This window comes from Oryzias latipes, chromosome 6, assembly GCF_002234675.1.
Source record: "Oryzias latipes chromosome 6, ASM223467v1".
NCBI lineage: Eukaryota > Metazoa > Chordata > Actinopteri > Beloniformes > Adrianichthyidae > Oryzias > Oryzias latipes.
Genome location: NC_019864.2, coordinates 14,740,856 through 14,757,441, shown reverse-complemented (window position 1 = coordinate 14,757,441; position 16,586 = coordinate 14,740,856). Strand labels below are relative to the sequence as shown.

Sequence of the window (16,586 nt, the reverse complement as noted above, 5' to 3'; positions counted from 1 at the left end):
GCACATTTTTCATTGCAGTTTTATTTTTCGTATTTAAAAAAAGTAGCTAAAATTTTGCTAAATTAAAATAGTAGACAAAAATTGCTTTGTTATTTGTGTCTCATCTAACACACATTAAACGTACACAGATGAGCTTAATTATTTATATTAGACAAATACAATCTGTTTTTATATTATATATTTATTTTATTTATTTATATATTTATCTTAAAATAATTCATCCACACCTAGATCCACACCAAGATGCTACGCGTACAGCATGGTTAGCAGCAAACCAGAATTCTGTTTCGTAAACATGAATCACATAAAGTCATTAAGCAACCTCGCTATAAACGATCATGATAGATGTGATCACAGCAACGCAAGATTAAATCAATGCACAATTTAGAGATGATCTATTTCTCTATTCATTTCTTATCAGTCTGTGATCTGCATTCACGTCTTGGCCCCACTTTTTTTTTTTTTGTTTGTTTTTTTATCAGAACACAATCATTCCACTTTTAGGTTTTAGCTCTGGAAGGAGGTACAGCAGAGTCCAGTAAGGGACCAGTACTGCCAAAGAATGCAGGTTCCTTCAATGCCTCCATAGTTTGCTTTGGGGGCTAATCCTACATCACCCTTTGAAGAAATAAGATAACAGTCAGCTGTTGTGCTTAAAGCTGTGTGCCTGAATGACAAAGCAGCCTCTTGGGGGGCCTGCGTTTCTCCTTGCCAGGGTTGGGACTGCATTTGGTTTGTTTTAACCATAAATTCCATTTTTTTTTCAGTATTTAAACATAACGCAAAAACAACTGTAATGTTGACGATTCTTTTACTGTAGCACCAATGTAGATGTAACATAGAGGCAGCTCTAAGTGTGTCTAACTGAGTGTTAGCTAACACTGTAATACCCATACCAAGACTTGAACTTTTATACTTGGATTAAAGTAGAATATAAAGTGACTTGAAACGTGACTTGGGACTTTGGAGCCCAAAGTCTCAATTTCAGGGCTTTTCAAAAATGCTTTCTTTTTTTCCTTACTTTATGTTAATTTTAGCAAACCAATCCTAAAAGGAAAGAAACCTTCTCTTTAGCTCTTGTGTTGACCCCAAAATTTTACTTTAACTTGGAAAGGAACACTTGTGAGATTCTCTGGCCAAACCTACAACACAATGTCACAAACCCCAAAATATAAAGTCAATTCTTTAAATTATAAAGTGACTCGGATTCATACAAACAATGGAAAAAAATGTAAATTGCAGCCATAGATCAAAAAAGATGTAATTATAACATACTTGGAGAAACTTTCCACATGTTTATCTCTACTCAGAGGCACAATGTCAGGGAAGCCTTGCAAATTATCACTCAATTGACTTGGAATCTGATTCATCCCCTTAGCATATACGTATTTGACCAATGCACGCCAATACATGGAAAATATTCAGTATACCTGAAAATTAAAGGTTGTACTTTTTTCATTTACTTTGGTATTAATAAAACTTCTTCTTTTGAAAACGTAGTGTGCATATACTCTTTCCAACAGCTTCCTGTAAACTTGAGATCTTTTAAGTACTGCTAAATTGACAATCCTGCTTCACTCTTAAGTCTGCTGAGACGTGCAAGTAATGAAAAGTCTACTGCAATCATGCCCAGTCAGACTTGGCCCTGAAATTTGAAGAATTAAAAAAAGCCAGGTGACTGTGACCTTCTTCAACAATCCTTGTAGTTGGATTAAAAGCATTGGTTGGCTGTAATGGCAACACAAACTACACAGATACTCCACACTTTAGGAGTTCACCATTACATCATTTCTAAAAGCTTTCCTGCTGGAATTGAAAAATGCAGTGTGTAGCTAGAAAACGAGGTGCAAGATAAGAGAAAACAGGCTCGTATATCCCCTTTGGGGTAGATAACCATGGAAGATAATGGGTCTTAGAATGTAAGGGCAAAAACTTATCTCGCCTCATGCAAGTCAGTAAGGGTTCATCCAATCAGGACAGAGTCATGTTACCACAGACATGGTCTTCCAGCCAACGCCACAACTGCAGCAGCTGACCTGTCCTGACTCCAATCTCCTGAAATGCTATGCTGTCATGTGATATGGCAGCATTCTGCAGCTCCAGTAAAAGTCTGACAAGATTTCGTGCACACATCGACCGCTAAGTCTATAATGGATCAAGTAAAGTTGACACCTCATCGAATGACACACACCTAATATGACAAGAGAATCTCAGAGGACTTTATTGTATACAGAAAACAGCTGGTCCCAGCATACCCTGGTGCCAGTTCATAGGCACTAAAGATTTCTTGTTTCTGGTCTCTAACAAGCTGAGGTGAAATAAAAAGCATGCCGTGGTGTGGTTCTGGCAGGAGGAGGATTGCTAGCCATGCCTTCCCACAACTTTCCCCAGGTAGCAGATGTAACCTGCCTGTTTTTTTCCTACTTCCAATCAAACTATCTGTTCTTCAACAGTGAAAAGACTCATAAGAAACCCACATGTTTTCTAGACCTATGGTGAGTTTCACCCTGTGGGAGAGACTACAAGTTTACTGCCATCCCACAGGAGCTGTGAGAAACCATGCTGTGGACAAGGTGTGTGGGCTACAAAGGCAATAAAAAGAAAAAAGCAGGAAGCCTTGAGGAAAAAGAAAATGCAGAGTTTTTCTTGTTTTACTTAACCTACAATCATCCTGGCACCATGTCTGAATATTTAAAGCAGATAATCAGTATATAGAAGAAAAAAAAAGCAAGAATAGGAATGAAATTAGCCCAATTACATCTGCTGAGGTTAACAATATGCAGATGCGAGTAGAAATTAGAAAGAAAAAACTTCTACTTGGCTTAAACTGGTTTATCGTGCATTTCTGAGGACAATTATTCCGTCAAGATGGAAAACTAGACATTTATAGGAAGTAGCTGTGCATGCACGCATCCTCTGAAATTCCAATCTAGATTTTTTATTCTAATCACTGTTTGCTAGAGCCAGTTGACAAATATAGAAGCAGCTAGCGGATTTAGTTAAACAATTAAAACAGTCTCAAAAGGAAACTATGGTCTATTGCCACAACAATGTAGCAACTCTAAATTACATACATAGTTGAATGACAAGAGCAGGCGCGTTTGTGAAAACTGTGTGGCTCAATTTGAGTTTTTACAAATCAAAATGATGCGGAAAACCCCCTCTTAGGCAATGGTGCTAAAAGCACTTCTTAGTATGCAATAAAACAGGGCACATACTGAATGAACCTGATTGTCATTAAAGGCACTCCTGCTCTGACACTGTGCATCCTCTGAAAAATGTGAAATGAAAGAGCAGGGAAAAAAAGTTGCAGCTAATAGAAAAAGCAGAACCTCACAGAGTAAGAGTCTTATTTCTTCTGAAAAATGCCTGAGTCAGGAGACGAGGAAGCCAGTGGGCCCAGTGAGTCACAGGGAGAGGCTGTAAAAACACACTGGAACTCAATATTAAATCATCCTCAAATGATTATCTATTGCCTTTTAGGATTTTTTTAATTTGATTCTGATTTGTTTGTCTCCCTATCTGTGCCTTTGCAAATGTTCAAAATATATCACTGAAAAAAGTAACTAATAAAATTATTTTAATTCAAAAGACTATCTCAAGAAGTATCAGAAATTCTTTTTATTTAATAAAGCTTTAAATACAAAAGAACTTTGTCTAATCAACAACTGTGCAATGAAAGTTAAACATTAAAGCCCCACTGAGATGAAAATGTTTCTTTTGTGTGTTTTTAACATTCTTGTAGCATTTTTCTGACAATGGAGGACATACATAAAAGAAAATATATTGTAAAAATTGCATTTGTGAGTATTTTCTTAGTCTAATCATTGTGAATCAGGAGCAGGCAAAAAAATGCTGTTTGAAAAAGCTTATAGCTGTGACATAAAAAGCTACAATCGACAGGCCACAAGCTCCCTGCTCTGCTACATTCTGATAAATCCCCCTAGACAGATAGATTCATGTACATTTCCCTCGTCCGAGCTGGAATCTGGTTCAAAACTCTAAGGCTGGATGGGGCTGAAGGGCTGCACACTACCAGGAGAGCACGTAAACAGGGAGCTCTCAGTAATGGGGAGGGTAATGGGGTTGTTTCGCTCCTACTGTCCGGCCCACAACTCAGCAGAGAAATTCTGATGAACTACTGCTGCTCTGCGGAAAACGACTGTTTTTTATTCGAGCGGAAAACTGCATAATCACAACTAAAATACCACTGATCATGCTTTTAGAATAGTTCAAAAGATGATGAGAGTGGGAATTCAAGAGACTCTTTGATTGGGACATGTGATGGTGTCAATAAAACCACCATAAGGGAGCTAAATCTATTATCTGCTCATGAAAAGGTCAAATGTTATTCTGTAAAGACTAGGGGTTTATTTTTTTCCAAACAAATATTTAAGAAAGGATGAAAGAATATTGTTGGGTAGATTTATTGTGCACACAATTCCTAAAGTAACACACAATGGATGAATTTTACGATGTGTTTAAATGTACTACTTAGGAAACAACCCCAAAAGTCTTCTTTTAAAGAATTAGTAAAAACTAGAAACATGTTGTTAAAATAAGAACTTTTTAATATAGATATATGGAAACTTGGTTTTGCCTAGTTTTTTTCATCTGAGAAAGGTATGGAGATAGGGGTCTGAAAGAAAGTGCTTCAAAAGTGAGTGAGTTAGAATAGATGTTGAAATCTCTAAGCCAGTTTGGCAGCCAAACTCGCCTCTATTAGGTTAGCTTGTGTGCATCCAACAAATCAGGATTTAGAGGACAGCCTAACAATAACTTGATTCACAGAGCAACGTACATTTTTCTTCACATTGATCCCACTGTGAGCAACACACAATTATGCATTTGTGTTGATGCATAAGCCATGTGATAAGGAAAAACTCATTTATTGTGCGCAAATAAATAAATAAATAAATAACTAAAACCAAGAATGCAGTGAAAGAGCCAATTTCAGGGAACAAACACAAAAAGCAAAGTCACATCCGTAAAATAAGGAGCTCTTCCTCCCTGGTGTTACTTGATTAGGAACACAGCATCTTACAGTCCAGCGAACCAGAACTGAACTCCAAATGAGTCATTGTGTTGTAAACAAATGCCTCTTCTGCTACAAGTTTGCCACAACATCCTCTCTAGCATCTGCATGCCTAAACCTCAACCTCTCTGCTCCACACTTTTTTTGGAAGCAGGTGAATAATCTCCCCAAACGACAGCTCCGTGTCACACATCTAGACAGCTGGCCAGCCTAAGACCCTCTCTAAGCCTAATACATCTGAAGGATGAAAAGAGCACAAGGTGATGAAGAAACCTCCTGGCAAAGGCACAGGGATTTACTGAGCGCGCTCACTCTGTGTAATGACCTCAGCATAAAAAGCCTTATTAGTTTTAAAAAATACGATGGAGATGGAAAGATGCCTAGGGGGGGATTTGGATATATATATTTGAACATCTCGAGACAGGGTGGAGTGTAACCCCATCTAAAAAACAAACCAAAAGTCTATTGGAGACCTGTTATCTCCCTCACCCAGCTTGTCGAATACGTACCTTTTACCTCATTACCTGCTCAGCACTGCTATTATGGAGGGAAAGTGGGTGAATGCAAGATAAGCACAAAGAATTCCTGGGCTGGGCAAAAACAGCCAAACCTGCTTCCTTCAGATAAAAAAAAGGAAGAGTGGTCTGTTAGCTTCCTGCTCTTTGTGAACTCTGGAGCTGCAAGCTGCCCCGTGATCGGGTCGGTCGCTGCTTCAACATCGACACACAGGAGAAAAGAAATGACTTCTAAACAGAGGTTTACAAGTGTTTGTGCATAAAGATTTGATCTCAAGAAGATTTTAATTCAACAAAATTGCTGCTAAAATGGCCATTTTAGCACTTATCTATAAATATTAAGACATGTTAGACTTGGTATATTTTAGGCAATTTCTTTTGATCCTGACTGGAATAAGCTTTTCTGAGATCCAGGTCAACTAAAAAAAATAAATAACACTGGGGGGGGGGTCTGGGGGACGTAAAAAAAAAAATCTGGTAGGAAAAAACTTAAGCAAAATCTACACCAAAATGTAAATAACGGAAAGATAAGATGACACAGTGAGACGGTTTGCAGCGGATCTCATTAAATATGTGCTCACATTACCCACATATCACAATTACACCTTTTAAACACGGCAATGAATGTGATCGCTGCACAAATACAGCTGGATTAACACAACCCTGCAGCCATTTCTCCTGTTTGTTAATAATTTCATGCCTGTCAGAATATTGAACTCAAGCTAACAGACTTGTTTTATCACTGGAGATAGAAATACCAACAAAGGGGTTTTCTTTATGAATAAATTACCAACAATGGTTCATATATAGTAAAAAATGTTGGAATCAACCTTTCAAGCATGAAACGGAATCTCTTAAGTAGATTCTGAGTTTTCAAATTTGTACAGTTTTTTTTAAAATCTTGTTTCTAGTTTGACGCTTCTAAACAAAATTTGTCAAACTTGCAACAGCCTCAATCACACTTCAAGAGGCTTCTGATTTATTTATTAAATCACTCTGCTGGCAGGTCTTGATTTAGCCATTTCCACTGAGGCGCAGGTACAACATCAGGAGGGGTAAGTTTAGGTGTGCTGAAAGTTTGGAGGGGGGTCCTATCAGTTAATCTACACAAAAATCCATCTTCTCCTTTGATCTATTTGATGCGCCTTATAAGTTTTATGTTGAGCGCTCTTCCTGACATTATGCATTTACCGGGCTAGGGACAGGCACAAGGTTTACACTGGTTTGTGCCCTTTGAATCATGCATTTATCTTTTTTTGTCTGTCTGTCTGTCATCCATCCATATGTTTTCTGTTTTTGTGTATGTGTGGTTTCTTTGTTTGTTTTCCTCTTTGTGTTTGCAATTTTTATTTCTTTAGTCATATGTGGATTCCTGCGGGCCATCATATTTGGGGGGGCAGTCACTGCTCGGGGGGGGGGGGGGGGACACTGCCCCGCCCCCTGGCCCTCCCTATAACCAGCCTTGTTCACTTTAAATGGATTCAAACAACCATGTGTCAAGAGTGCTTGGAAACTTTTCAAAAATTCCATTTTTGTCTATATCGATGCAGAAGACATTAATGTAAAAATGTTTTTTTTTTGGTTCTCTTTTAGCTGATGCTAAAATAATCTTTGTTTAACTGCACTTTTCCTTTGTCAACATGCAAACTTCTTCCCTCCACCTTGGAATAAAAGTCATTTCTTTACTATTTTAGTTCAAAACCAGGCTACAGAGCTTAGATGTGTGGATGCTTTGTGCTCCCACTGCAATCAGAATAGAACATGCAGTTTTAGATACCAGAACGGCAGCAAGAGAACAAACTTTGAGCAGGGATGCTGCTGGACTTTCATTGACAAAATGTAACACACATTTGTGACAACACACACCTTTATTGCTTTTAAACCACTGATGAAAAATGCACCTTTCAGAAAGTAAATTATTCTGCCAACCGAAAAAGCAAATTTCATTTTCTTGCGTCTCTGGACAACAAAGAGGCTGAACCCATTACAGACAGAGGCGTGTGCATCTCACACATTAAATGAAAGGTCCTCTAGCAATCGAAAAAAGCAATTTTCTCATTGAGCCAATAGATACTCCATTTAGTTCTGGCCTCTCTGCGGACGGCAGCAGAGGCTAATACAGAGTAAAGCAAGTGTGGAGTGATGACCCAGCCTCGTTTTTCCCCCCTTTGTCGTCGCTGCTCTGAACCCATCGATATGGATACAGCTGTGCACTGCAGGTTGGTTGAAGGGAGCAAGGATGGGGACAAGTAGAAGACAGAATAATAGATGAGCTGATTCTCAGCGAGAAAGTGGAGGATTCCTGGAGGAAAACTCGAGAAGTGAAGCTCAGAAAGAGACAATCTGCAGACGCTACCTGATCAAAAACCAGGGGAGGAAAGTAAAGGAGACCCAGAAATCAAAGGGTAACCAGAATGATTAATTTCAGACCTTTAATGAGCGATGCTCTGAGGGATATTGAGTCAGGTGCCCCATCTTTCTCAGCAGGAGCAGCCATGCACCAAAATTCCTTTCTATACATAGGATGAAATGATACCTGCACAATCCACTAGTCACATCACAGTTTAAACTTTTTTTTTTTTTTTTGAAAAATAAAGGAAGACTCTCACATCAGGTAAAAACAATAATCTCAGTAAAACGTGCACCCTTTATCCCCAGGTTTCAACTTCAGCATGGGTTTGTGAAGCCTGTTGTTGGCATTTGTGCTCATCCGAAAACCATCACCGAGATAAAAAAAAAAACTATTTCCCTCTCCTCATGTGAGTCAAGCAGAGAAAGGCTTCAGGCAGAGGTTAGTCATCCATGTTGGCAGCTGCTCCAAAAGCATCAATACAACTGTTTCTTTTCTGGGGTTTTTTCTTTAAATGTTCAGGACAAACATTCTTCTCAGCATGGTGAACAAACACATCTTTGTTTTCAGTCTGTTGGCAAAATATCTCAAACTAATTTTTGGTTTTAGGGATAAATAATGACATGTAAGAAAATGTAAGTGAGTGGACAAACAAGGGCAGAGGAGCGGAGTTGTCAGTAGGGAAACTTGAGACCAAAACAACTTTTTTCTCCTTTAATTCAGCACTCTTTAGGGATCCTGATGTCCAACTTAAGCTGTAACAAACACCATGCCACCATAATGCAATTGTCTGGGGGTCTGGCACAGTCACATACTGAGCGCCTTGAATTTGGAGAAACATGTGACTGCGTCCTCGAAGAATTGACTTTTCATCGTGTCTGCTCCAGTGAAGATCTGACAGGACGGATGAGAGAGAGGGACTTTGGAAAGATGCGTCCTAGTGACTGATCCAAAGTGACAGCAGAGTCCTGCCCTGCAGCTAAGGTAGTGCTGCCACAGACCTCCATCTGGTGACACCGCGCATCTCTGCGCACAGTTTTGGCTGAGCCCCCCCGTGGGAAGCGGGACATCTTGGACGCACGTCAGTCAACCATTTATTAAAAAAAAAAAAAAAAAGACAACTTTGACTCAAATAGAATGCACGCGAAACCATGTGCACACAAGAAATCCTAAAACAGCACTTTTTTATAAACTTCTGTTTGCGTTTTTGATGATAAAAACAGGCCATAAGCACTCTAAAAACACGCCACCAACGCTCACCCATTGACAATTTTTCATTCTGACACATACTATTTAAGTTAGACGGCACTTATGCGCAGCGACGACTCTTTTCTTACCTCAAGGCGAAGCTCGAAGCCGAAATCTGACTCTTCTCTGTGTGGTGAGCTCCAAAATGTCCCTGAACACTCTTCGATGATCGAGGATCAGATCAGCTGGGCGCGCGTAGTGGGCTGAAATTCGGAGAAATGCGGTTACTTCGGATCTCTACGTCTGCGTAAAAACTGGATAAATCCACGGCTCCGAGATCTGCGATCCCAATTTGGACAGGCGTTGCAGAGTGGAGGGGAGGCTGGTGTGCAAACAGTTTGGTGAACTCACTGATTGCCGAGCGCATTATCCAGCAGCGCAGCGCAGCTCCAGAGGGTGGAGACTTCTCCTGATGGCCACGCCTCCTTCTTACCTTCTTCCACTGCAGCTCCTGTATGGAGTGATATCTCTGCCACCACGTTGAACACAAAACTTTCTAAGTTGCAAATGAAAATATTAAATATTTGCTTTTCAATTCTTTTTTTAGTTTGCTTTCCATTTTTTTTTGTTTTGCTTTCAAAAATTTTTTTTGCTTTCTTTTTAAATTTGTAAAACACGTTTTCGCATGCGTTGGCATCAAATCTTGCTTTTATCCTATCTTTGATTTTTCTGACTACTTTGAGTGCGACTTAGCGTGATGAAACTGAATTGTCACAGCCAAAAGTTGTCTCTTATCTCACTTTTTTCCTGTCTTTGATTTTGCTGACATGAGTTTCAGTTTGACGTGAGAAAGCTGCCATAAAACAGCCTGCTGATTGGTCCAGATTCTAACCAATCAAATCGCCACATTTATCTAACATGGTGTCTGCTACCTAGACTCAGAAACCGAAGCAGCTCTTTTTACCCTCAATTTTGTCTCTTTGGATGAAGAAATTTTCATTTTTTATCATTTTAACAATAATTCATACTTTCTTTCTTTTTTACCATTGATTAATTTTTAATAAGTCAGATTTGTTAATTTATGGCGGAGGATCTCCTTAAACTGTAAAAGAAACTGCTGACATTAAATCAACAGGCCTGTGTGTGATCTGTGAATCCTGCAGAGCAAAATATTGGTAAAAAGTGTGAATTTCTTTAAGATCTGTTTGTTAAAACAAAACAATAAAAAAAAAATACTCATGAAAAAATGCTTTTTTTCTCTTAATATTTCAACATTTATTAATTACGATAAAAACAATATTTCAGATTCAAATCTTAAAAAGAGTTACTTCCTGCTGGAAAGAGTCTGAGCTCTGCCGACAAAACTCTGTTTTACTTTAGCTGCTTTGATACTCCTTTTTGGTTTTACTCTGAGAGAAACAGGCCAGAATAGTTAAAAAAAGCAGAATCCCCGAACAGAACCGACAGAAAGCCCAAAGTCCATGTCTGCCTCCAAGCACCGTCAATATGAGACAAAGACACCTGATTGGTTAGAATCTGGAGCAATCAGCAGCTGTTTGATGGCAGCTTTGTCACGTCAAACTGAAACTAATGTCAGAAAAATAAAAGACAGGAAAAAGTTATATGATACAACGCATGCGAAAACTTTTTTGGCTGCGGCAGTTTCATCACGCTAAGTCGCGCTCAGAGTAGTCAGCAAAATCACAGATAGGAAAAAAGCGAGATTTGACAACAACGCATGCAAAAACGTGTGCTTTGCAAACGCAAAAAAAGTTTTTGAAAGCAGATAATCCATACCAACCCCACAGATATAGTTCTTTAGACCCATTTAAACCCCAAATAACTGAGCATCTTTCTTTGTTTTTGACATAAAGTTTCATCTGTAGATCTAAATCCACCAAAAATATCTCACAGTTTGCCAGACTTTCTAATAAATCCTGATGTTCTGCTTGTCTTTGTCACACAGGGGCGGAATTTTAATTACAAAGGGGGAGGGGGCTTGGCCCAGACACGAAAAAACTGCTAAAAAGAAATGCTTATGTCATGGGTTTGACACTCACAGTTGACGGAAAGATGATGGCAGACAACTAAATTGCATTTAAAGGGTGATGCTGAACCTCACTGGTGAAAAGGTTCTTAATAAAAACATCCTAAGGATGAGAGTGGGTTAGTGATGTTTGCTCAAGGCGGGGCAAATTCTATCACAGTAGAGGATTCCCCAATCTCAAGACTGGGAGGATATTTAATCTGAATTTTCCCCAAGGAAATAAAACTTGAACCTCTATAGTTTAACTGTAGCTTTCTTACTTAAAATGTAATGCTGGCTTTAGCTATTTATTAAGATACTTGAACAAACTACTTTAAGACAGCAAAGTGTTTATTTTGTACCAATTGAGGATAGTTACAAAAATGAAGAAATGTGAAAATACTCATTTTGTACCACAAGTCCTGTTTTAAATCCAAGCTTCAGTTGTAGAAATATGTAAGACCATGTACTCAAGTCATAATTGAAATGCCATGAATTGCATCAATCTGTTTATTTACAGTTTCATGTCAAAAAAGGTTTTCCAAATGGTGGAACTGTGATACCACTGAACACATAGTGCTGCCTTCTCTTTAAAAACCTGGCGTTGTGTTTAAAGTGGCCGTCGGTTGTTTTTAAAAGGTAAATGAAGCTGAGGAATGTTCCAGAGAGCTGTGAGGTAACTTTACCCAGAATCATCTATTAGGCGCCCATATGAGCCTGGAGTCTGGAGGTATTGTGTTGTTTGTTGATGCAGTTTAAATATTGAATCAGAACCAACTGCCGAGTTAAAAATCAGTCAGTTTGCTTTCACATTAGGCTGTTTGGTCCACAGCAGTTTGTTTACTGGGATAGTGTGCTTAGATTTGCCGATTTGAAGCTTCTTTAACTCTTCAAACAGACTATTCTACAAAACTAAGAGCAGAAATAAACCAAGTTGGTCATATGAGTTTATTTTAGTGAGCTGGACCAGCTGGTTTTCTTCTTGATGCTGAAACTATGCAAACAGCTGCTACTAACATCTAATACTATGTTCACACCAGTCTTCAAGCGAAAACTTTTAATGAAAAGTCCATATAAATGTGCCTATGAAGACTCTCCTTCATCCAGGTTGATTCCATCATAGTAGTAGTAGGTTTAGGGGCTGTCATCTGGACTTAGTTTTTTAGTTTTCAAAGTTAGAAGACGCTTCACCTCAGAATTGACAAAGTCTCTTGGATAAGAGGTGAAACGTCTTCTAACTTTAAAAACAAAAAAAATAAGTCCAGATGACAGCCCCTAAACCTATATATATAAATGTGCATAATTAGACATTTTGGACCCAGCCTCTTCCAGCTGTGAGTACATGCACTAGTATCGGGTAGCAATCAAGAACCCGTGTTCCAGAACTTGTGACCAATGCCCGGTGTGAACATAGCATCACATCTCCATGTAGTTTTCTGTTAAATATTGTTTACCTTGCCAGTTCAACAGTTTTGTCATTGTTTTTAAGCATATTCTGGGATAAATTGACCAAAATTAGTCAATTTATAGGGCTTTTCCCAGCTTAAAAGCAATTTAACAATTAATGAGCTTATTATCATTTCATGGAACTGGACAGCCACACTGTTCAGAATATGTGCTGCACTCTTTACTCTTGAGAAACGTAATACACGCCATCCCTTGTGGGTATCCTCTCGATTTGTACCAGTGTTTTGTCATGTTTTGTCTTGTTGTGTTACATCAGGATCAAAGCCTGGTGCAGACACGGGGAAGCCTGCTGCTGAAGCTGTATGAGCAGGAGGGAGAATTTCAGTTGTCAGCCACGTTTATTCTGCCGCTGGACGAGTTAGTCAGACAATGAGAACCTCAATTTAGTTTGACTTCAGCCTTCTAACATGCTTGATTGTATTGTAAAAGTCTAGCTTTTCCCAGATTGAAGAAACAGTTCAGTTTGTGTTGCATTGTGGAGAAAAGGCAGCATCAGCGTGGATAAATACAGAACAACAAAGAGGCCTTCCAGAGCAGCACTGCAGCAACAAATTACATTACTAAGTCATTAAATGACCTTAACTTTAGGCACAAAAAATGAACAAAACAATTCCCAAAAATCTCTCATTTTTTCTTGAGGGGTTACAGAAGGTAACTGGAATGTGACAGAAAGTTGGTCTGCTTTTTTGCATTGATTTTAAAAGAACATTCTTGGATAGTTTACTGTTCATTTAAACAAACTCATCTGAAAAGGGATTATCAGGAAAATGCATTTCTTGTATTTAAATTGAAAAAGTAGAAAGTTTCCTTTGATGCACAGCATCATTATAAAATTTGCATGACAGGTTAGACAAATTGTGTTAATCCCCCCCTACAGTTACACGACATGTAGAACTTTTTCCTGTTGTTACAGTTTCCCTCTTTTTTCATCATGAATGCTTTTCTGTCACTCCTCCAGAAAAGAGGAGGAGACCATTTGTTCTGGTTGAAGAGACTTGAGGTGTTTTCCTCCTCTGTCCTTTTGTCACAAATCTACTACAGATGGAGAGCCAGATAAAACCTCCAGAAAGTGATTTTTTTTCCTGCCTGCTCTGAGGTCGTGACACTGACATTCTCCCTGGCAAATGTGATCCTTCCAACCCCCAGTCTTCTTGTGTTTCTTCTTGATCTCTCTCATTGGCACTTTTAAAGAGTTTTTGTAGAGACAAAAAAAAAACAGACAAAACTTGATCATATAAGCATTTTATTTTTGATACAGCTAATATCAAAGTAAGTATGTCTGGCTTTAAATCGTGTCTTGGCTTGGGTTTAGAAAACTATTGTTGCTCAACACTGGAAAGAACAGCTGTGAGGTATTTTCTTTTTGGCTCCTTGGGTGTTTTGAGAGGCCTTGGAGTGTAAAGAAAAGCTGAAGTGGCTAAACAGCCCCACCTCCCTCCTGGGCACTCGACTGGATCACCGGACTCAGGAAAAGTTTTTTCCTGAGGCGGTGACACTGTTCAGGTCAGACAGTATTTATTTTCTGATTTAATCAGGAGGATCAACAAGGTTGTGTTGCTGTTGTTGGGGATGCAGCCAATAAACAGCTATGGATCAGCAAACAAACTTTACTTAAAAAGCCTCAATACATTTAAAAAATATATAAAACCCATATAAATTTGATTTAAACTTTTAAACAAATGATTAATCTGAATTTTCCCTAACATGTCAAACGATTGGATAGGTTTTCAATGAAAAGAAAACCGTCTGATTAAACATTTAATAAGGAAACATGGCAGCTGGACAAAAAGCTGTACCTCTGCTGTGGATTTGACTTAATGAATGCGGACTTCCACTTATTTGATCCTTAATACTAGATTTCCCATTCGTTTATTCTCTCACTCAGTCAATTACTTGTCCAGCTTGTTGTTGGGAATCAACTTATTGTTGTTGAAAGGTTAGTCAATTTGACCAAGTGTTTGAAACTGCCTGTTCCTGAGAGCACTCTGTTTGAAGACCCACTTCAATGGAAATCCTGTTTTTAACATGTTCTTGTGGTATTTTTCTCATGATGGGGGACATATATAGGTGCTACAGTCAGCAGGTCATGGCCTCCCTGCTCCACTCTGATGCAGACAAATAGATCTATTTTCCTTGTCTGAGAAGGCATCTGGCTCAAAACTCTGCGCCTGGATAGCTCCAATATTGCTCGCCATTTTTGTTGCACCGATAATGTTAGGTTGGGGGTGTGAGAGGCTGTAAGGTTGCGGGAGAGAGTCTAAATAGAGGGATGGCAGGAAATGGGCATACTCTGCGTCAACAGTCCAAACCAAAATTCAGAGGCAAATTTGTAATGACCTTGCACCGCTTTGCAGAAATTATGAAACGAGACAGTTGTTTTGACTAAAAACCAACAATCATAACTAAAAGACCACTGGAAATACTTTTAAAAATGATCAAAAAAGGAGTTTAGATGTGAATGATTTTCATCTTCTAACTACAATCTATGTGGAAACTTGATGTAAAGTCTTGTGTTGGCTTATCACTTACACTTATCATCAGGCAGGTTTTCTCCCATTCATCCCATTTTCTGATACAAACAAAGAACTTGTGTGAACATTTTCATTTGCTGAGCAACATCTGCATTGTCACATTGAATTTGTGCTCCAACAGGCTTTGAGCAAAGTTACTGTTTTGATTTGCTTGCCAAAGAAAAGCCAATAAATCAAGCTTTTATGATAAGTATGAACTGGTTTAAGCACGCCCTTTACAGGCTGTGACACAGGCATGCTCACAAGCTTAAACCAAGTTAAGTCCCAGCTCTCCGGTCATGTGTCTCTGTCAAGTCAAGGTTCAAGTGACACAGTTTAAATGAACCGTAAATTTTACGAGTGAAGCTGGAGAAAGTTATAATTATAGTAAGGGTTTTGGTTTCCAAGCACGAATCTCATTTAATGTTCTGTAAAAAAATTCTAATCCAAAGCAGCCACTGTTTGTCAGATTTTACCAAAACATGTCAAATTAAGTAACAAGTTAAATATAGTAAAACAAATGACATACGACGAAGGGCTCTGTTTAAAATTCAGTTAATGGAACTGAATTAAATCCATGGATCCATTTCCCTTACAAGTTACTGCATTTCCTCTGGAAAAAAACAGCTTTAAAATCTGTTTTTAATGTCCAAATTTATAATCTTATTAATGTAATTGTTTTCTTGGTTGAGTTATAATCACTATTTATGTTTAATTGGTTTTTACTATTAAAAAAAATTGCTTTGGATTGAACATAAACATTTTTGGGGGGTATATTTGACCCAATCATAAATAAAATTTCCTTGTAAACTTCAGATAAAAATAAACTATTAGATTTATAATTATGGGAGCAATATCAGTCAGAAGTTAAAAAAAACTTTAAGTTCCTGGTAAATGTCAGGTCTTTTGAGGTCATGTCTCAAGTCACTGAATGTAAGATCTTAAGCTACGTTACAGAGAAAGCTTTTCAAGCCCTGGTCCTCAGGACTACCACCCTGACAGTTTCCAAGCTCTCCCTGCATTTCTAGCTGCTGGTTACCTGGATCAGGTGTGTTCAGTCAATCAGAATGAGCAGCGTCCCGAGTTAACAAATCAGCAGAAGTGTAAAGAAGGCAGAATGGTAGATCTCAAACACTACAGGGCTGGGCAGCCCAGCCTTAGAGCACATTTATCATGAGTACAAATCCCCTAAACTGCAGAGCAACAGTCAGTCGGAACCAGAGATTTAGTTCTACTGTTCCAGTTTAAACAAACAGATTTACACATACACACTGCTGTTTTGAGTTCTAGTTTACAACAGCCGAGACAACCACAAAAAAAAAGAAAAAAAGTTTTTTAAGTCTCCAGACCCCCATGCTGGAGTTTTTATTCCCGCCTTCTTGTAAATACAGGGACTTCTATGCGCTGCAAATTATAATGTCAAACGCACACAAGCATCTGCAAAGTAAATAAGCACTTTTTTTGTTCTGCCAAATACGTAGAGCAAATGTTTAAA

General features: G+C 38.6%; 1 protein-coding gene across 1 annotated transcript in view; it reads right to left on the bottom strand.

The window, feature by feature from the left end:
• tspan18 (tetraspanin 18) overlaps window positions 1–9,537 on the bottom strand; it is a 39,075-nt gene extending 29,538 nt beyond the window's left edge. Inside the window, exon 1 of the mRNA XM_004069554.4 lies at window positions 9,238–9,537. The gene's annotated coding sequence lies outside the window, so the exon portion shown is untranslated. The remainder of the gene's footprint in view (window positions 1–9,237) is intronic.
• Window positions 9,538–16,586: the final 7,049 nt, after the last annotated feature.